Source organism: Peromyscus maniculatus, chromosome 6 (genome assembly GCF_049852395.1).
Source record: "Peromyscus maniculatus bairdii isolate BWxNUB_F1_BW_parent chromosome 6, HU_Pman_BW_mat_3.1, whole genome shotgun sequence".
Taxonomy (NCBI): Eukaryota; Metazoa; Chordata; class Mammalia; order Rodentia; family Cricetidae; genus Peromyscus; species Peromyscus maniculatus.
The window spans coordinates 97,505,899-97,527,909 of NC_134857.1; the positions used below are offsets into that span (position 1 = coordinate 97,505,899).

Consider the following 22,011-nt stretch of genomic DNA (forward strand, 5'->3'; position numbering starts at 1 on the left):
TAAAATATGAAGCATCAGCTAGTATAAAAGCTAAAGCAGAAAATGAAGACTAACACTGGAAAGAAAATGGTAGGCTACTGAAATTTTAGATAAAATGGCCAAAGGAAACCTAAGTAAGAAAATACCACTACAATTGAGATCTGATATTTGAGAGTGAGACATGGGGTCCTCTCGGTCAAAGCTGTCTTATCAGAGGGCATGGATAAGACATGGAACTGGAGATGGACACATGGCTGGCTGTCAGATTCAACAAGAGGCTGGGGCGACTGAACAAAGTAGAGGAAGTCCTTGTCCTTCAAGAGGAGGTAAAAACAGCAGCAGGAAGAAGATCTCATAGTTATACAGTCCATGGAAGGGCTCGGGAGTTTACAGAACCACAGCAAAGTCAGGAAATATGAACAGAAATGATATCTCTCTCATGTTAATGACACCACCTCTTTCATGTTTTAAAAGGGACACTATACTCAGGCATCATTTGTGGTTGGCTGGATTTATAAAGGGCCATCATTTAAGAAGCATTTCTTATTTCAAGGAAATTACAATGTGGAAATGTCTTAAGGTCAATAAAATATATTTTTACTGATGTTTGAATTAACTTTTCCCTTAGTATAAAACTTTACCTCTGTTTGTAATTTTATACTTTATGTTCCCAAGAACAGATTTTATAAAACATGAACTACTACTACTACTACTACTACTACTACTACTACACACACACACACACACACACACACACACACACACACACACACACACTCACCTGCGGGCATGTATATAATCCTATATTCCCAATGGCAGATTTACTTCAGTGGTAAGGTTCATGGTGTATTGTTTCCATGTTTGCTTTGTTAGGCAGAACTATCTCAATGATGTCACTAGTCAATTTACAAGCCTCTATATTTTTTTGGGTCGTTATTTAGTTAAATGTAGGGAATATGTCTATCAGAGTGTTAACCGAATGGCTAGTAATCATAGGGAGTGGATACTAAGAGCTAAACCTGAAGCAAAGCTGTTAAAAGATCAAATTCAAGCAGGATAGATACCTGCTAAAAAAGGGCTTTGAGGCTGTTAGTCTTACTCCTCTGAGTTGCTGGCTAGTCTTCCCAGCTGCAGAGCCATACAGATATTAAACAAATATATAGGGTCCAGGGTCCACCCACCAACTGTGATAATATTCTCCTCTGCTTCGCTTTCTAGTCTATAGTATAACACATGGGCATGAGATGGCTGGCATGGAGAGTCTCCAGCAACCAGCTTCAAGAAACATAGTATTTTACTCTTACATTTTATCTTCCTCCTTTTTCTGTGACAGTTAAGAGCTACCACTGCTATAAGCAATTTACAGCAAAATTGTCTTCTGTCACTCTGTAAGGGAGCTGTGTTAAAGCCCTTCAAACAAGGTCAGATTGATGATGGTCCAGCTCTGTCCAGGGGCTGCTACAGTTCTAGAGAACAGTTCTTTTCTGGCCTCAGGGACCAAGTCAGTAGTCTATCAGTGCAGCATTAGGACTAGCAGTAGAGAGTGGGTTCAACTTCAGGTTGAGGATCTGATAATGTAAGGCTATTTGTTCAAGTCTTGGCTCCTCCACCCATAAACCAAACAAAAATAATTGCACTTACTTCATAGGATTTATTTAAATACATGAAATGCAGAACATTGAATTACACAGTCTCTGACAATTTGCCTAGTAAGTGGTTGGCCTTGACCATCATGACCAAGAACACCACACCAGTAGCATTAGCTGTTACAACAGACACAGACATCCTTTCCTCCTCTGGTACTTGGGTCTCCGGCAATGTGTCATTCTTCTGTCAAAATCTGGGCCTTACGTGCATCACTAGTGCTGGTTTCTAACTTTGTCTTTCCCAGTGTGAGGGATGACACCGATGCCTCAAATAACTATGACCAATTCTTGATGGTTTTGTTGCTGAATTTTGTTGCTGTTGACAAGTTCATTATTTCAGTTGGAAGAAGAAAACTGAGAAAATTTCTGCACAGTGAATCATTTTCTGGGGATGTTAATTCAACAGAAAAAAAGAAGCACAAGACACCCAATGAAAAGAATAGTCTGCACTGTATCGTTTAATGCTCCATGAAAGCATAACTTAAGAACTAGACGCTCTTCTCATAAGTTACTCAGGAGACTTCAATTCTCTTACTTCTTTTCTGAGACTGCCCTCAGACTCAGTACAAAGGAGAGGCTGATATTGAACCTACTCAGCCTTCACTGCCTTCCTGCATGCTCACACCTGGTACATACAGCTCTGAGGCTCTAACCCAGGGCTTTGTGCATTCTAGGCAAGTACCCCACCAACCGAGCTACAATCCCAACCCCTTATTACTTGCTTTGTTACAATGGTCAGGTATTTTTGAGTCTGCCATCTGTCTGGATTTTGACAGAACACAGACATCCAATAAAAATTAACAAATGTGTGAAAAACAGGATGTGTTAGAAACCTGCTAGGCCAAGACAGCCCCTCCAGTGTTCCAGTGTATTAGGCACTAACAAATGGCTGGCTCTGCTAACTGTAACCATTTGGAATTTAATTCATATTCTGGATTGTAAAATAGTGTGGAAAAGGACTGGGTGGAGAGGACTGAACATTTTCCTAATTTTTTTTTCATAAACACTTGCAGCAATTGGGCCTCTGTCAGGTGAAACTTGAAAAAGCAAGCAATTACCAGAAAAATGTTCTAAGACCAAAAAAAAAAATTAGTAATAAAACTCTGGAAGGTAATGAGAAAAGGTTTCTATTTAATGGTAAAGCTAATGGGTAGATTCTAGCTTCAGTTTTATTCAGCTAGAAATTAGCCATACAGTTAAAAGAAGCTCATTAATACTAGAAGATGAACCAAGATCACCTTCAGATAGTATATACCTATAGTAATAGTAACAATGACAATAATGGATACTTAATACATTTCTGCCAGGTGCTATTGGTTTAGATTATATGCATTGCATATGTCACCATATTTGATCTACATAAACATACTGTAAATTAGGTTTTCTTTTCTTTCTATTAGAGGATGGGAACCTGGGAGAAAGGACTAACAAAGACTACAGTGACTTGTGACATAACAGGATTTCAAATCGAAATCTGCCATGCATGTGTTCTCTCTGTGCCCACAGTGTGACCACCCACACACTGGCCTAGCTTGCCCAGGACTTTGAAGGGTGAACTCATTCAGCTCTCTTTATCAAGGAGATTGACATCTATAAAGATACAAATATGCAAAATAAAGCAAAAGCAGAAAGCTATGGGTAAAAGGAAGACCATAATGCATCTATCATTTAGGAGGAAGTGTCTAAAGGAATATACAGATGCAGGATAAAAGATTATTTCTGGTTGTGGGGCAGGAGTTATTTTGACTAATTATTCACTAGGCCTTACATCTGGGTGAGGCTACAGCATGAGCACAGACATTATGCTACAGCGAGACAAAGAAGGGAGAGATGATATTTGGAGTGGGCAAGAAGAAAGGTAAGAAATGCGGTGGGAACCTGGCCTAGAGACTAGAAGGTAGAAGTGTCTGGGTGTGAAGTGGATTCTACAGGGGTCAGCACTGGAGGCTTTGTCGGGAACCTGGAGGGCTGTTTTGAGTGGATGAGACAGAGTGAGGTGGGGGTGGCTAAAAGAGACAGGAAAAAGGAGAGAAGACAGGAAAACAATGGAGTGGAATCAGAGCTCAGGACATTATCAAGAGGAAGAACAAGGAAGGTCTGGCTTGCACTCACTCACTCACTCACCCTCCAGTATTCACTCAGCACCCATCTAGTCTCTATCAGGCCCTAAAAGATGGGGAGTAGAGGTAGTAGCCGTCACCAACTCCTGCTGATGGGAGAAATACAGAGCAACTGGTTAAAGAGCACCCGAGGAACAATTCATGGGAAGCGGATGGCAAGTAGAGATTCCCAGAAGCACGCTGCTTATTTTGGAGTTTCGGAAGAACTGCAGGTGGCTCTCTATTGTTGGGACCTAGAATAGGAGCAGGAGAGAGCAGTGGATGGGCAAGTGGGTGGCTGTGAAGTCTTAAGATTGCTGAGGGTGTTTGGGTTTTAAGGGAAGAGTTTCTGAAATAGCTTCCCAAACAGATTCTCGTGATACCAGGGAAGGTGGAGAACGAATGCTGGAAGGCAGAGGTAGAGGAGTTTAGATATAGGCACCAGGAAAAAAAGTTCAAGTTGCTTAGCATGTGAAGTGGAAGGGCAGATGGGATGGGCTAGGAAACAAAATAAGGCAATGGTAGCAATGCAGTCACTCTCCCAAACTGCCCTTCTCATCTGGGAGTATTGTAGAGATATTAAGATCCATTCAGTTATAAGAGGATGTTAAATGTCAATGTTGGGAAGGCAGGAGAACTCAAGATCAGAAGCCTCAAGATGACATTTACAGCTTGAAATTTCCAAACTAACATTGGGTACTAATTTTGGTAGTTTTGTCAAGCTGGCAAGTGACAGGCTGTTTGAACTGGCATCTTGATTGTACATAAGAGGAGCTAAGTATTTAAGTGGTAAAATAACAGAGCTACGGAAAAAGGGTAAAACTACATGGGAACCACCCAGAGAAGGGCTCTGCATGGAGGAGCAGCAGACACACAGCTTCACTCTGAAGACATGCCTCTCCCTTATAGAACAGCTATCATTTAGATCTGAGCCCTCCCCCAAAGACCTGTGAGTTAAGACTGCCACTGGTTCCAGTGATACTAGGACATGGTGGAAGCTTGTGGTAGGAGACTAATGAGAAGTTAAGTCAATGGGCACATGATCTTGAAGCAGATGTGGGGACCTCTGTCCCACACTTTCTCCCCTTCCTTCTCCATTGTCATAAACTGAGCAGCCCTGCCAGGCCATGATGTTCTGTCTCACCACAGTCCCAAGGCAAATAGGCCACATGACTACAGACAGAAGTTTCTGGAAGACTGTTGGAAAGTGGGCCAGCACACAGTTTTTCACTTATATTTTCACTCTAGAAAGCAAGACAAGAGCTTCCCCTTGCCATTTCACTTCAGTTATTTTTTTCTGTGGACATCCTGGCTTAAGTGGAGGCACTCATGTGAAATGTCGAAACCAGTGCTCTCAAGGCTGGAGAGGTGGATCAGTGGATAGGAGTATTTGCCACAAGAGCTCAAGGGTTCAGATCCCAGAACACACATCAAAAAGTAGGGTGTGGCCACAAAGTGTGGCTTATGCTGTAGAGGGAAGAGACTGCAGGGGTGCTGGGCTTGCTGTTTCAAAGAGAGATCTGACAGAGAGTAATAGAGCAAGAGCAAGTCATCCTAAGTTACCTTCCGGTCTCTGTACCCAGGCACATGCACCTGCATACATGAACACATACACCGTGCGCGCGCGCACACACACTAATAAAGAACATAGGCAGATAAACAAATGAGTGAAGCCAGAGAACATTTAAGAAATGTTAAGCTTGCATTAGATACTGGTGTGCTTAAGGTTTATGGGGGGGATGCATGGCAGATACTTAAGATGACAGAAATTAAGCTGTTTTGATAAAATAAAGACTTCATACCACATTAAAACATGTGTCAGAAGAAAATGGGTTTGCTGAGCTATATGCTTAATAAATAATTTATATACTCCAGCAATGATGATTCTAGAGAAGTTAATTGCCATGATTGCCAACAGTGTCTGTCACAGTATTTGTGATAGAAATATGAGTAGATGGGCCAGTGAGATGGCTCCTGTGGAAAGCACTTGCGGCTGAGCCCAATGACCTAAGCTCACTGCTTATGAACCACGTGGTAGAAAGAGGAATCTATTCCATTAAGTTGTCCTTTGAACCACACATGTAGACATGAGCATGGTAGGATGTGTGCGTGTGTGCACACACACAGAAAAATAGATAGATAGATAGATAGATAGATAGATAGATAGATAGATAGATAGACAGAAAGATAGATAAGGATGTGGTGGAAAGAGAGAACCTATTTCCACAAGTTGTCCTTTTACTACACATGTATATATGTGTGTGGTGGCATGTTCATGCACGTATTTGCACATACCCATACTCACATGCATGCATGCACACACATACACACACATACACACACACACACACACACACACACACACACACACACACACACACACACACACACGGAGGGGGAGAGAGACAGAGGGAGAGAGAGGTGGGCTTCCCTACAGTTTACTTCCATGGGATTGCTAGAAAGATAGCAAATATTTGGCCAACTTTCTTCAATATTTGTGCTAAAGCTTCAATCATTGCTAAAAACATAGTAAGACTCATTTCCACTCTTGGGACTCTTCCCCCTAGTGGGTTTTCTTGTTCAGCCTGGATATGAGGGCTTTTGGATTGTCTTATTGTATCTTGTTTTGCTGTGTTTGGTTGTTATCTCTTGGAGGCCTACTATTTTCTGAAAGGAAATGGAAGGGAGTGGATCTGGGGAGAAGGGAGGTGGAGAGGAGTGGGAGGTGAGCAGGGAGGGGAAACTGTAGTTGGGATGTAATGGAATGTAGGGGAGATTATACTTGCTTCTCAAAGACAGAACTGCTGTTGTTGACTATGAATCCATTAATCATCGATCCTCTAAAGCACTGATTCCTGATATTATAATGTCCAACATTACAAGTAAACATACCTTATCCTCACCTCATCACTGCCTTCACAGACATGCTAACAAGGATGGCAAAAGCCCAGGAGGCTTCAAATCTACACAAAGAACTACAAGTAACAAAGGGATGCTGAGAATGGGAGACAGCCTCTGATTATCCAAAAGCAAATGGACAGCCCTGAAAACATACATATAAATAACATTACACATACTGAGTAGGTTGTGCTTAGGGATATATCTATACATATACTGCACACACACACACACACACACACACACACACACACACACAGAGATGTACATATACATAATTGCATGTAGCAATTAACAAAAAAAGAGGTCATGAATTTGTAAGATAGCAAGGAGAGGTATATGGGAAGATTTGGAGGGACGAGAGGGAAGGGAGAAATGATATAACTGCCTACAATCTCAAAAAATAAAAAATACATAATATATATGAAAAATATTATAGTGTATGTTGAATGATAATGGCCCCAATAAAATCATATATTTAAATACTTGGTCCCTAGTTGGTAGAACTGATTGGGAAGGATTAGGGAGCTTTGGTCTCCTTGAAGAAAGTATGTTACTGGGGCTGGGCTTTGAGGTTGCAAAGACTGGCACCATTCTCTCTCTGTCTCTCTATCTCTCTTTGTCTCTGTCTCTCTCTCTCTCTGTCTCTCTCTCTCTCTCTGTCTCTCTCTCTCTCTATCTCCCTAGGACTTGTTGCATCAAGATATGAGCTCTCAGCTATTGCTCCCAATGCCATGTCTGCCGGCCTGCTACCAGGCTCATTCATGATGATCAAGGACTCTAACCCTCTAAAACTATAAGCTCCAAATAAACACTTTTATAAGTTGTTTTGGTCATGGTGTCTTATCACAGCAATAGAAAAGTAACTAAGACATATAAGACATAGAATAAATATCACTATGAATAAAAGGGGTTTGAAAGCATTTACTTTAGAATCAAGAACAACTCAAGAGTTTACTGTTGATAATAACATCACCATGCTTTTTGCCAGACTGGTACAAATGAAAGGGTAAATGCAAGGTATCATTATTGAATAAATTAGACAGAGTAACTGATATGTATTAGTGATAGAAATTTCCACACAGAAAAATCACATTCAACAAATTGCTAAAATTGAAAACTACTTAGAAGACAGCTGAATAAAGATAAATAAGCAAAAGTATGCTACATGTGTTTACTTTTTACCAAAATAATGTTAGGAAATACAATGTTTTAAAGTAAAAATTTATGGTAATTACAAAACTATAAAGTACTAAAAGTCCAGCTGATTAAAAATATAAAATATCTTTGAGAAAAAACAAATTTAAATAATATAGAATGTTAGAAAAGGAGATAAAAATAAAGAATGTAATCAAGGACTCAATTTTAAACCTTAGAAGTTCTTCAATTCTGCTTAATTAAGTCCCCACATGATCCTTTGCAGAACATTGTTTTAAGCATGGTGTTATTGTTTTTCCCATCTTTGTTCAGTGTTTGTTTCTTTAATGTAGGAGGCATGATTGAAAAACAAACAAACAAACAAACAAACAAACAAACAAACAAACAGGACTTTTCATGGTATGAGCATGGTTCAGGAATCACTCCTAATAACACCACTGAAGAAGACAACTGCTTCCTTCCAGCCAAACTTTAAGCAGAGAAATGACATAAATGAGCACAGCCAATCATATTAACAGTAACCAATGAGAGGGTTAGTGCCTTCCCACAGCCAAACATCAGCTAATCAGAATCACCCTAATTTGCATGCCAGGAATTGAACAATAGAAACTCAGACAAAAAAGAGGGCGGCTTCCAAATACAAAGCACCACACCCCACTGTATTATTTCAGGAGGTTCTTTTGTTTTAGCCCTGCCCACTGCCTTGCAGTTTACTCAGTAAATCTTTTCCTACTATGATGGGTCTTGGATGAACCATTTTACATCCAGTCTATGCCCTGCAACACTTAACATTCAATCAAAACAGCAATTGTACCTTCCTATCTGAACGTGAGCTCTGTCATGAGACCACATGTCTTCCTACCACTATGTTCAGTGCTATATGGTCATAGCCTTAGGGCACAGCCCACTGCCTTAGTTTCCCTATATTCCCAAAGGAATTAGAACAGAAATTGGTCAAGGAAAATGGACTTATTTACAGTTTTGGGGGAAATGTGAGTAAAGAAGCCAGCTTCTCTCATCATGCTTATGACAGTCTTACAATTTATGGACAAGAATGGCACAAAACCTCCAAGCTATGTCACCTTCCAGAGGAGACAGCTTGTCCCTGCTGGCCCGAGGACTGCTTGGCCTCAGTGTGCTTTCCCTGTCTACAAGCGCAGTACACAGGGTCTGTTACATAGTTACTCCACCACCTCCCTTCTGTCACGTGAGAGTTTAAGGAATCTGAAGACTGAATGAATAATCTTAGGAAAAGTGAAATGTTTGATGTGTGTTTCCATTATTTCTCTGAGGAATTTTTTCCCCTAATACTGGAAATTACCCTAAAAAGTTAAAATGTGAATGACCCTATCCATAAAGGCACAGATCACCTAAATTTTAAGGAAAATAATATAATTCATGAATTATTATGCTTAATGATAATATCTCTGTTTTCTTTTTTAAATGACTTCTCCATTATTTCCTTTTATGGAAAAGTAAAAGCGCAGCCATTCAATTTATTCAAATGTTAAAACTTTCTCTTCACAATAAGACAAGCTGAGGAAATTATCATTTGGAAAAGTTCTTGAAAATAACATACCTAAATAAAAAGATTTAGATTGCCACTCTATCAGAAGACAATAGAAAACTCAAAAATTAAATTCCGATCTGACAGCTACCTCTCCTTAACAAGCACTAATTAAATTGCAGGGGAGAGAGAAGAGGGCTCTTAACAATAAAATTGTATTATTTTCTGATTCATAAGAGAGGTAAGATGTGTCTGAAGAAATTAAATGCTTGATTATACAATGCTGCTCAGGCACACACGTGATTGCTAAGTAGTACCTTTCTCAACATACTTCATAATTCACACATTTCTCAAAAAGTAGAACCCTCTCTCCTTGAAATCCACTGCAAATTTATTATCCAAATGTAACTCGTTCAGTAGTACACAATGGCTTCTCTAAAATGACAACTTGAGATGGGAAACACCCACAAATGCTGCTGATGAATCATGGTCGAAGCCAGCGCCTCCAACAGCATTAGCATCCTTCAAATAGTAATTATGGCTTCTCGGTACACTGTGGGCGCAGAAAGCCAATTACTTAAATAGCACCATTCTAGGAAACAAAGAGATCCCCTTGAATTTTCTTCACAGGCAAACAGCAAATAGGCATGGGGATAAGGAGTATTCTTTCCTTCCTAAGGCTTCCTGTAGGCCATTTTTAAAAGCCTTTAAGAGGAATCAGCTTCTGCCTAGACCTCGGGTTCTCTAACCTCTGACCCAAACCATTCTCTAATCAGAAAGCTCCACATCGAGATAGAGGAACTTGAGGGTGTATATGTGGGATATCTCATAGTGCTGTTTGAAGGCATTTCCATTTCCATTTAACTCAGTCAGAATTTTTAGTATCATTGCATTCACTGTATGTGAAAGAGACTGAATATACATACAGAAATATAGGTCAAAATATACCTTTAAAATGTATGTGTGTTGGATGACATGGTAAAAAGTATTTAGGTGATATAAGTGCATGTGACAGGTCTGGGTGTGTTTCCCAACGACTCATACATTGAATGCTTAGTCTCCCCTATAAAAATGGTGGAGTAAAGTCAGTAGAATCCTTAAAGTGGGGGGGATAGGAGGTATACATCACTGGAGATGTGGCCGAAAGTGGACTGTGGGATGCCCAACTCTTCCTTGTGTTACTTCCCTGCCACTTGAGGCAAGCAGCATGCTGTGCCACGTGTAATGATGTAATGACTCACCAGAGGCCCCAAAATAAAATAACAAGGCCGACTGACCTCTGATTGAAAGCTCTAAAACTGTGACCCGACCCTCCCAAACAAACTGCTCCTTCTTATACATTAGTTATCTCAGGGATTTTGTCAGAGTTATAGGACACCAACCTCACATGTGATCCAAAAAAGGAATCTGGTGATTGCCATATTTTATACTTTAATCAAGGAATTTCCCCTGATGTTTCTTTAGACATTCACCACCTCTATTTGAATCATTATCAGAGCTAATGTTCCATGAGAGATGACTTCTCCTCTATGATTAAAAACAGTTGCTTAAATTATAGCACACTCTAAAATGGAGCTAGCCCATTGGGTACTCCACAGCAGTGGTTTTCAAACTTCCTAATGCTGTGACCCTTTATCACAATTCCTCATGCGTGGTGACCTCCAACCATAAAATTATTTTCTTTGCTACTTCATAACTGTGATTTTAGCTACTGTTATGGATCATAATGTAACTATCTGACATGCAGGGTTTCTGATATGTGACCCCCGTGGAAGGGTTGTTTGCCTCCCAAAGGAGATGCGACCCAGAGATTGAGAACTGCTGCTCTCCAGGGAGCAATGCTCTACTCTGAACTACGCAATGTGCTAGCCATAGCCATACATGGAAGTGCGGAATCTAAGTTCTTCGGTATTTCATTGTAGTACTCAAACTTTATGTAAATGGCACCTGTTTCTTGTATACCATACTGGATAGTACAGCTCTAGAAGGTCATGACCACCTATAATTCAATAGTTTATATGCTCAGGACTGTAAGATGGGATTCTCTCCCAAGAGTATCCTTAAAGATCATGGCTTTTGTTTGCTTCCTAAAAAGCCTCTGACATTATCGGGTATCTGCATGACAGTATTTTGAAGGAGACATCAGTTTAAACCAAACTCTAGTAAGTAGTCTATATTCAAACACGTAATTATGAGGTCATTCGCAGGAATAGTTAGTTACCTAGCTGTTTACCACTGGCTCAGCAGCCCAGAGATCAAGGTCTTAAAGGAGTTGCATATAAAGCAGATAGCTGAGGAAATAGGAAAAAGCGCTTGCTAGAAAAAAAAGGTTTTTGTTTTTTTTTTTTTAAATCCAGCCATGGTGGTGCACTTTTGTGATGCCATCATTGGGTTAGTATATCCATGGAGCTCAAAGGCCAGCCAACGCAGCCAAATCAGGGAGCCTTGGTGTTCAGTGAGAGACTCTCTCAAACGATCTAGGTAGATGGCCTCTGAAAAATGAAATCTGAAGTTTATCACTGATCTCCACACACATGTGCACACACTCTCTCTCTCTCTCTCTCTCTCTCTCTCTCTCTCTCTCTCTCTCTCACACACACACACACACACACACACTCACACTCACACAAAAGAATTGAATATAAAACAAAACTCAGATATATTTCATAGGCAACATCACAAATCACTAGGGAAAATATTAGTAGGCCATAAACTGCTTTGGCAAATCTAGATGGTCATCTAAAAATAGATACACGTGATTGAGAGAGCTAAACATGTACACAGATATTTAATCAAACCCCACAAATTTTAGGCAGATGTAATTCAAAGTAGCTCAACTATTCAATCATCAAAAGTAACCTTAAGTATTGAAATCAGTGTGGCAATACCTCAGGAAGATGGGACTCAAACTCCCTCAAGATCCACTCTTGGGCATATACCCAAAGGATCCTTCATCCTACCACAGAAACGCTGTTCAATCATGCTCACTGCTGTTCTATTCATAATAGCCAGAAATAAGGAACAAACTAGATGGATAAAGAAAGGATAAAAAAATGTGGTACATTATACAATGGGATATTATTCAATCACTAAAAAGAATGAAATTTGGAGGTAAACTGATGGTACTAAAAAAAAAATCATTCTGAGAGAGTTAACCCAGACCCAGAAAGACAAATATGATATGTATTTGTTTCTACATGGATATTATTTCTTAAGTCAATAAAAACCAAGCTACAATTCATAGAACTACCGAAAAAAGGTATAGCATATGGGACTAGGGGCCATAGGAAGATCTCCTAGGACAGGGACATAGAATAGACAGAGAATTCCACACTGCCCCAACCCCACATCTATCAATAAATATTCTATGCTCCCCAGTTGGCTATCCAGTTCACAAAGGTTTCAGTAGAAACAAAAGCTTACTACCCAATGCCTGAAGACTGGCCTCTGAAGCACCTACCCACACATACATAAATGAAAATCAAAATACACTTACTATAAAAATGACTATCCAGAAAACAAACAAAAGCTTTCAACAACTGTTCCTTCCTTTGAGTTAAGATCTCATCACATGAAGCTCGATCTGGACTTGAACTTACACGCTTCGTGTCCTAGTCCCACCAGAGCTGTCCGCAGGCATATACTGCCATGCTCAACTTGACTTCCTTTTTTAAAAAAAACAATCAATACTAATAAATAATAAAGTTGGTCATACTTTAAAAGATGTATTTTAGGATATTATTATCTAGTATTTCATACATTTGTACTGTAACTTAGCAAATGTTTATTACCCAAAGTTCTAGATGTAAAAGTGAATGTTTCAAAAATAAACTTTCTTTAGAGGAAACATTATTTCTGGGTGTTCGCAGATAAAGAATGGCTAATGTCTAATTAAGGTTACAAGTTAAGGACGAGAGAATCAAAGCCCTCTGCAGGCTCCTGGCTCCTTGTGTGTTATTGCTCTAAGCATAATCAAATATTTATTGAGTGTCCAAGCAGAGCTGGAAGTGAAAGAGATGTGTAAGACAGACCCTCAGGGCACATTTTTTATTAACAAAATGTTTAAATTAAAAAGAAATTGAATCTCTGTTGAGTGTCTGCATAGGCCAGCTGTTTAAACTATTATACTCATGGCAGGAGGATCCCACAAAGAAAATCACAAATCCAAATACCAGACATAGAAGGTTGCTTTAAATACTGAAAAAAAAAATAAGGCTAGAATTGTAAACTAGAAGAACTTTTTACTTCTCCATCTGTTACTTTTCCTACTGCAGTGAAGACAGGGAAGGAAAGGGTTCTGGAGAAAGGCAGGGCTTGAGACCTTCCATTGGAAAATGAGGTTTAACAAAGATCTCCAATCTGGGCTGGCCTTCACCCCTTCCTGACCCTCCCACCACAAACACACAGAAGCCACTGTCAGCACTATCAGGTCCTCCCCTCCCTACCCAAAGAAATAAACAGTTACTGCCATACATAAATTTCATTGGCAATGTTTTAGAAGTACTTTTTTCCCCCTCAAGTATCTGCTGATGAGGATTTGGGTCAAAGTGACAGGAGCCATTCAGGGCTTAAGTTTGTATTTGCAAAAGAAATGCCTATGTCTGTGCATTCCCAAAGAAATAACTTAAAAAAAAAAACAAAAAAAAACTTGGTCATGGATATGCTGTATAAAATGATTGGTCTTGCAGATGATATGGAGTTTAACCTCTAGTTCTTGTTCATTTGTTTTTCAGATGCTCCTTGTTGGATTTAGCATGATTCCTGAAATTGTTCTCCACTGGGTTAAAAACAGTAAGAGGAGAAAGACAGAAGTACAGGAGCTGGAGGAATGGCTGAGCCATTAACAGCACTTGCTGCTCTTGCAGGGGATCCAAGTTCAGTTCCCAGCAGCCACATGAGCAATCATGTGTAACTCCCGCTCCAGGAATCTAATGCTCTCTTCTGGCCTCGGAAGCACCTACCCACACATACATAAATGAAGATCTTTTTCAAGTGCAACAGAAATTAAGCATGGAAATAAGACTAGATAAAGCTGACCTTGTAGCCATGCCACCTGTAAAGGAAACATGTGCCAGACAGCAGTAGATCCGAATGGATTTATCACCATTCTGGCAACTAATACAACACATGGGCTGAGAAGAGAGATTGGATCAGCTGGTAAAGTCAATATGTGAGAAAACTGAAGCCATCACTTAAAAGACAGGAAGCACAATTGCCGCTGCCATGAGGGAATGAAAACTTTCTCATGGGTCCTCAGGAAAGTGATAAAATGCTCAGTGCTGCCAATGCTGAGCAGAGGCAAAATTGTGACACACCTTCCAATGGCCTTTATTGTACACTGGTGACATAAGACCAAGAGTGGCCTAGCTAAAACAATATCCAGGCCCCCAAGCACAACGTCTGAACAGTCTGCCTAAATCCAGATGCATGAAAATAGTCATTACAGTGCCATTCCTCTGGCTAACGTGCCTAGCTGGAAACTGAGGAAGTACAGTTTAGTACTTTGAAGTCTGCCTCCCTCGCTTAAAAAAAAGATCAGTTAAAACACTGGTGCTGGGCAAGTGTTGTATCACTGAGCGTTGTGTTGTATCACTTCAGGCCCCTTCTCCCTCTATTCTTTTGCAACACTGTGAAACTCTGACAAGCAAAGATGCAGCTACCACTCTCCACGTTTTGATGCAGAAGAATGAAAAGCACAATGCACACACCAAAAAAAAAAAAAGTTCTTCTAATATGTTTTCCAATTTACAAGCCAACTTAGGCTCAGAACTAGGCTAACGGTTTTAATAAAATGGCTTGAGAGGACTCTAGGAAGATACTCTTCACTCACATCCCTCGTAGCTGAGGAAGATACAAGTGAGTGTAAGAAACGTGCCCCAAACTACAAAGTCAGTCCATGACCGCTGCCAGAAAATGCTATGTTCTTGACCAGCACATGCAATCCTGGGACTAGAGTTAAGACCTCAGCTTCAAACCCTTTTCAGGGATTGCTGTATTAGAAGTGCTGGAAGCACAAAGATAAATGGCTAAGAAGAAAACACCCATGTAGCAATTCCAGACCCAGCAGCCTCCTGTTTGTGGACAACTTTCATTATCCTTCATCAAAGATTCACTAGGGTTTTCTCTAAAACTGCCTTTTACACGTTTCTATAAATAGGATCTATAATTTACTACAAGTCAAGCCAATGAACTGTTGAATGGGAGTCTAGCAAAAGAATATTTGAAAGGAAAGGAATTCATGGCATCTCCTGGCACATTCTTCTGGGAGAGGGCTGATGAGGACCTCTTTGTTATAGCATCACTCTCCCCCATCCATATCCCCACTCAGCTATGTATATGTGAATCAAGATGCTGCTACCCTATCTAAATAGGAAGAGTTACACTTAGTAGTTTTGTTGTTGTTTTGTTTGTTTGTTTGTTTTTTGGTTTTTTCAAGACAGGGTTTCTCTGTGTAGCTTTGCGCCTTTCCTGGAACTTACTTGGTAACCCAGGCTGGCCTTGAACTCACAGAGATCTGCCTGGCTCTGCCTCCCGAGTGTTGGGATTAAAGGCGTGCGCCACCACCGCCCAGCTAGTAGTTTTTATTTTGATCTAGAATTCTTACTATTCTGTTCTTACTTTGTGATGAGCCCTAATTTTTCATGTCTCTGAACCATGGGATGTATGGTAGCTGGAATAAATCAATTCTGGAAGTCATATCCCCACTCTGTGATTAAATAATTGATTATATAAGTTCTTTTTATAATACTGATCCCAAATCTTCGAAGGAAGTTTATGGGATACCATTTAGGATAAACTGTCAAAAATAAATATACAAGGAGAAAATCTCCTGCCCTCCCAGTGGACAGTCATGTGTTTTGTGATTATGTGAGCATATGTACATGTTGCATGTAGTTCTGTTGAGAAATACACCAATAGGAGAACAGACAAAAAGAGAGAAAATCAGGCTGGGAATATGGCTCAGTATATAAGGCGATTTCCCACCCAAGTGTGAAGAGCAGAGTTCAGGACCCACCATCCACATGAATGCTGGGGGATGGGATAGAGTGGCAGCCTACTTACAATGCCAGCAGTAGGAAGACAGAGATGGGTTATCTTGAAAGCAAGCTGGTTAGCTAGAATAACAAGTTATAGGTTCAGTAAGAGACTCTGCCTTAGTATATAGAAGGTAAAGATGAATCACAAAAGACACCCATCATCAAGCTCCTTTCTCTATACACATGGGAACATACATATATACATACAATACATCCATACTATACAGATAAACACACACACATGCACACAAAGAGAGAGGAAAACATGCATGCACATCATATTAGGAATGAGGCATATAGAAAAAAGTAACAATTGGATGGTTAGAGAGGAGAGGAGAGCGAGCAAATACCAAAAAGGTGCAGCTTTCCTTGTTCCTGTCAGGGTAACAGCTTACTACATTAATATTCTTATCTCCTTGGCTTCCTAGAATCAGAGAGAAGGCAATCTTTCTCTGTGCAGATTTAGCACACCACTAAGAACATTTGGAAATTAATAACCACCATTTGAGGATGAGAGTAAAACATTGTTTCAAAAATAGCAAGTCATACAGATCAAGTACCAGCCTGAATTAATTTGGTATCTGCTTGGAGCTACTGAAAATGGCTATATGCAAATTCATATTATAATGATCTTATGAAAATGTATTTTTTTTGCTCACATAAATATAGTACTAAACAGCTATGGCATTATATCTAGATCCAAATTTCAGTCTATGCACATATTGCTAAATGTCAAATGTATTCATATTCATTTATATCCGAATGCTGCATTGAGTGAAAAACTATAAATCATTCATTCCAAAATAAAAATAAAAATAAAAAAGATATGCAGCCATATTTAGCACCACAGATGAACTTTATTTATTTTACAGTTAGGTGGGGAAGTGAATAAGCATTTTCAAACAGAAGCTCTGACTGAAAACTTAACCAAACTGCAAAGTACATTAGCTTCCACACATCCTCGCTTCTCATAATATCAGTCGTTCTTACCCTCTCATTCTTTTACTATCAATGTGAAGTCTCTACTTCCCTGAAGACATTCTCCATTAGAGCACATAACACAGCCCAGAACATACCAAAATGTTGTACCAATATTCACATTTATGATTCTCTATCCAACTGTTTGAATAGATGTCTCCTAAATGGAAAACTGGTCAAATGCTGAATGGCTCTAATTAGATTTGTTTGTTTCACTCACCCATTGAATTACCTACCAGAAGTCAAGCTATATAAATTTCCTCTCTTCCTTCTTGCTAGCTATTCATTCTTTGACTGTCCCATTATCATTGACCTCTTAATGGTGGTCTATGTCAAAGCCAAGGCCAGGATTTCTTTCTTCACTAGTTTCTCTCCCTTTAGTGACATCAGCTAATCTAGGGCTTCAAATGCCAGCCTTTTGCTCTCAGTCTTTAAATGCTATCTCAATATTACCTCTAGCTGCACCCCTCCCCTCCCCCATGGGCCTTCTGGTTCTCTGTGTAATTCACTACTAAATGTATCCACTTTGATACCGACACACACACATCAATTTTACATATCCAAATCTGATTTCTTCATATTCCCACTTACATTCACTTTTCCCAGAGCCTTCCCCTACCCAATTAATGTAAATTACTTCCTTCCATTCACTCAGCTCCCAAATTTCAGAATCTTTCTTAACTTCCATAATCTTCTCACTGTGTACAATCCACCAACTAACAAAGAGGTCTCCCTACCAAAGATACTCCAAATATGATTCGCTCTACTTCCTCTTCACATCACCAAGAATAATTTTTAAGGGAGTAATTACTTGGTGTTTCCCCCCCCCCACCTTCTAACATGGAAGATTCATGAGGACCTATCTTCTTGACCTTCCTTCTTGTTCTTCTCCTGCCTGGAGCAGACACTCCCACAGGAGGGACTTAACAAAATTTGGCCAGAATTTTGTTGAATATCTCTGCTCAAAATGTTACCTTATTGTGATTTGAAGTGGCACATTTCTAAGTTTCTTCTTCTTATTTTATTTCTCAGTGTTGAGAACCATCATTTGCCTCTCGCCAGCTAGCAATGACCAGGTTAGTGCAGCCTCTCTCATCCATGAGGTCACAAGGAATCTGTTCTTCACCTACCTGTCTCCCATTAACCCTTCTCTGCAATCCACTGTTACCTCTTCAGTTCAAGATCTCACCAGATTTACACTGCCCAAAATATGGAGTTTCCTTTCTTTATCTGATGAGAAAGGCTCCCTGCCCAACTGCTTCCACCCTCCTGTGAGCCACACTCACTCAGTCCTCTGGACCCTTCACTCCACACATCCATCTAGATTCCCAACTTGGCATGCTTTTTGAACTTATACCACCTTTAATGATATCCATTTTGCATAATGTATTCTCCCTGAATGTCAATGAGCAATGTATTTGTCATTATACAGGACCTAACACAAGTATCACTTCTCCATAGCATCAAAATAATAGCAGCTAACAACTAGTGTGTGTGTGTGTGTGTGTGTGTGTGTGTGTGTGTGTGTGTGTGTGCTATAATGCAAACAACTTACTAGCATTGTATCATTCAATATTTAAACAAGGCTATTACAAAGGTGCTAATAATTTCTGCAAAAAAAAATGGTGTAAAGAGAAGCTAAAAGAAGTTAGAAAATTTGTCCTTTAAGATTTGTTTGTAAGTCTAATTCCAAAGCATAAACAACAAACCTTTCAATAAACAGCTGGCTTGACTTTGAAATGAGCATTCTGCCTTTAGGAAGCACAGGTCATTTTGAAACCATTCATTTGATCCTTTGATATAAGAAGTCCAAACCACAGACTCTAAAAAAGCAGCCCTTTACAATAAGCTGGGTAGTAGGTTCAAGAATTCACTGTCAGTTTTAGATTATATAAAAACTTGCCTGTGGTGGGTATATCTATATGAGGAGTAAACGTGGCCATAGTGCCATTATTAGTTAGCCCCAATATACAGTTACAAGTAATTTAAAAAGGACTAGAGCCTTGTATTACATACCACCCAACCCAGTTAAAGGTCACCTGATGTACTCAGCTGACCTCTGCAGGATACTCTACTGCTGTCTTTCTATTCAGTCATTTTTATCCTCCTAATTTTTGAATACTTGGTAGCAGCTTCATTTCATCTAGCATCTCATTACAAGTTGCTTATTGTTGCTTATTGGCTTTGCATGTGTCATCCCGCCCTGAAGTGGGTTTGATAAAGCCTCTGAAGGCAGCCTCAGGAGGTCTCCATAGAAATGGCCCCAGGGCCATCTCCAAAGTGGCCCTGTCTCAGTTGCCATGGTAAACAACCAGGCAGATTGCTATATTCAGTTCGCTGCCAGGGTCGCCATGGTGACTGCAAAGGCCTGCTCCTTAGAAGGACCTCACAAGGGCAGGTTTCCATGGTGATACCCATCCGGCATATTTCCAAGCAGCATCTTTTTGGTTGTCCAGTGACCAATCATCACAGATTCATTTATGGGTGATTCTGGAAGGTTGCTAACAATGTATCATGGCACATGGGGATTTCAGTTTGTATAAAGCACATGACCGTGGTTGGACATATCTATGTGATGAGCAAAAGGACATGTAAACACGATATTTGCAAATGTAAATGGGAAATTTTACAAATCATTAAACTAGACAGATCTGTACTGATAGTAATAAAGTAAAATTTTAAAACATGTCAATGAATAGACATCAATTAAAAAAAAACTGTAATGCTTCCACTAAATACAACTGCTTCGAACCTTAATTTCAAATGTTATAGGACATAATGGAATAGTTAAATTTTAAAATTTTCCCAATTTTATAGCAACTATGAGGGAATTAAATACAGTCGGCATCAAACACACACACAAATAAATTAATTAATTAAACAACTTAAATAAAAAAAACATAATGTAGGAGGGAGGGCCATCCTGAACAAATGCTGCCTTTGTAAATCCTGTTATTATTTTCTGGAAATTTTAAAGTCTATAGTATTTACACAAGCAGAAAATTTTGTCTAAGCATTAGTCTTAATGATTGTTAAAATAATTTAACAAATAGAAAAAAAATCCTAATTTTCAAATGATATTATTTTTTCCCTTTCAGTAGACTCTAAAGAGAATAACACAGACACAAATACACACCTGTAGGAAAAAGGTTAATTTTATGTTTATTTTCTTTTTCCTTCATCATGATGTAAAGACAAATCTAACTCTTCCTTTGATCACTAAGCTCCTCCATTTGTGCATTTCCCATCATCCTCTTTGATGAATTCCTCTCTCCAGCTCTGTCCCCTGCAGCCCACCAGTCTCCACTCACACTCCACCCAGACAACAGTTTCAGTTTGGAAACTCTATATAGAATCAAGAAATAAGACTAAAGTTCCCAGTCAGATTTTAATGATGTGTCAGTGTTTTTCAAACTGGGTTTGTAAAGATCTCTAGATTTTAGACTGTAGTAAGTTCTTGTGGATCAGAGCAGTCACCAAGATTTTTATTCCTTCACTAAATATCTATTGAATGACTAGCATAGTCTTCCTAGTAGAAGGCTGGTAGTACTCAGTGAACAAACCACCAATTCCTGGCCTTAAAGTGTTTCCATCATGGACATGGGGATCTGGAGAGGGAGCAAAGCAGGGGAGGAGTTTGGGAGGACACAGGAGATGTTGAAGGAAATAGGAAATAAAATTTTATGCTATAAAATGATTAAAGCAAGGGGAAGGGATGAAACCCACTACCAGGTCAGGTTGAGGATGGTACAATATTACAGTTTCACAGGGGTTTTGAAGGATTCCCTCACCACCAATTTGACCAGGTATACTCAACACCTATTCAGTGCCAATCTAAGTATTTGTTTAAACTATAAAGATATTCTTCATGGAACATCCAATATAAGTTCATGTAGATGAGTCAGATCCCCTTTGTATGTTTTCACTGTGAAGCAGTGTGGACCACCACCGACAACAGCACCCACTCCAACACTACTGTGTTGAAACACAAACTACTGTGTGAAACAGCAAAGACTTAGGCAAACTCTCCCAAGTCTTCCTCAGTCATGGAGGTACAAATCGGAATTCTACTCTGCTAATAATGTGCTGAAAATATGCAAATGCAACAAAATATAAATATTAAAATTGTGTGAACACAATGATGTAATGTCAGAAATTCAATTACTATAGAGTACTCCAGCAAAAAAATGAAAGAAATAAAGGAAGGAAGGAAGGAAGGAAGGAAGGAAGGAAGGAAGGAAGGAAGGAAGAAAGAAAGAAAGAAAGAAAGAAAGAAAGAAAGAAAGAAAGAAAGAAAGAAAGAAAGAAAGAAAAAGAGAAAATGGACAGGTGGTATGAAAACACGTTAATCAAAACTGAGTATTGGTAATAAGGTTTCCCCATGATGGCAAAACAAAAGAATTTGTTACCACGTACAATTTCACAAGTGAAATTTCCCATATTATAAAGGAAGGGATTAAATTTAAAACAGGAATTAATTTGCCAAGACAATTGCAAAGTGTTCATTTTTTCCCCACTGAGTACTGATCTGAAATGCTGTTAAGTACATTTTACACCCACGTCTAACACAGTGTGTCCTGTTGAAAACATAGTTCTGTATTTTCTTATAGCCCAAGTCAATGCAAGTCAAAAAGGCAGGAAAACATGACTGCTAAGCTTGAAGGCTTATAGAACAGTATGTTAGCGATTTTTAGAAGAACTTGAGTATT

General features: G+C 39.4%; 1 protein-coding gene across 1 annotated transcript in view; it reads right to left on the bottom strand.

The window, feature by feature from the left end:
• Nucleotides 1-22,011, bottom strand: part of Snx7 (sorting nexin 7) — a 79,736-nt gene that overhangs the window by 20,304 nt on the left and 37,421 nt on the right. The window lies entirely within an intron of this gene.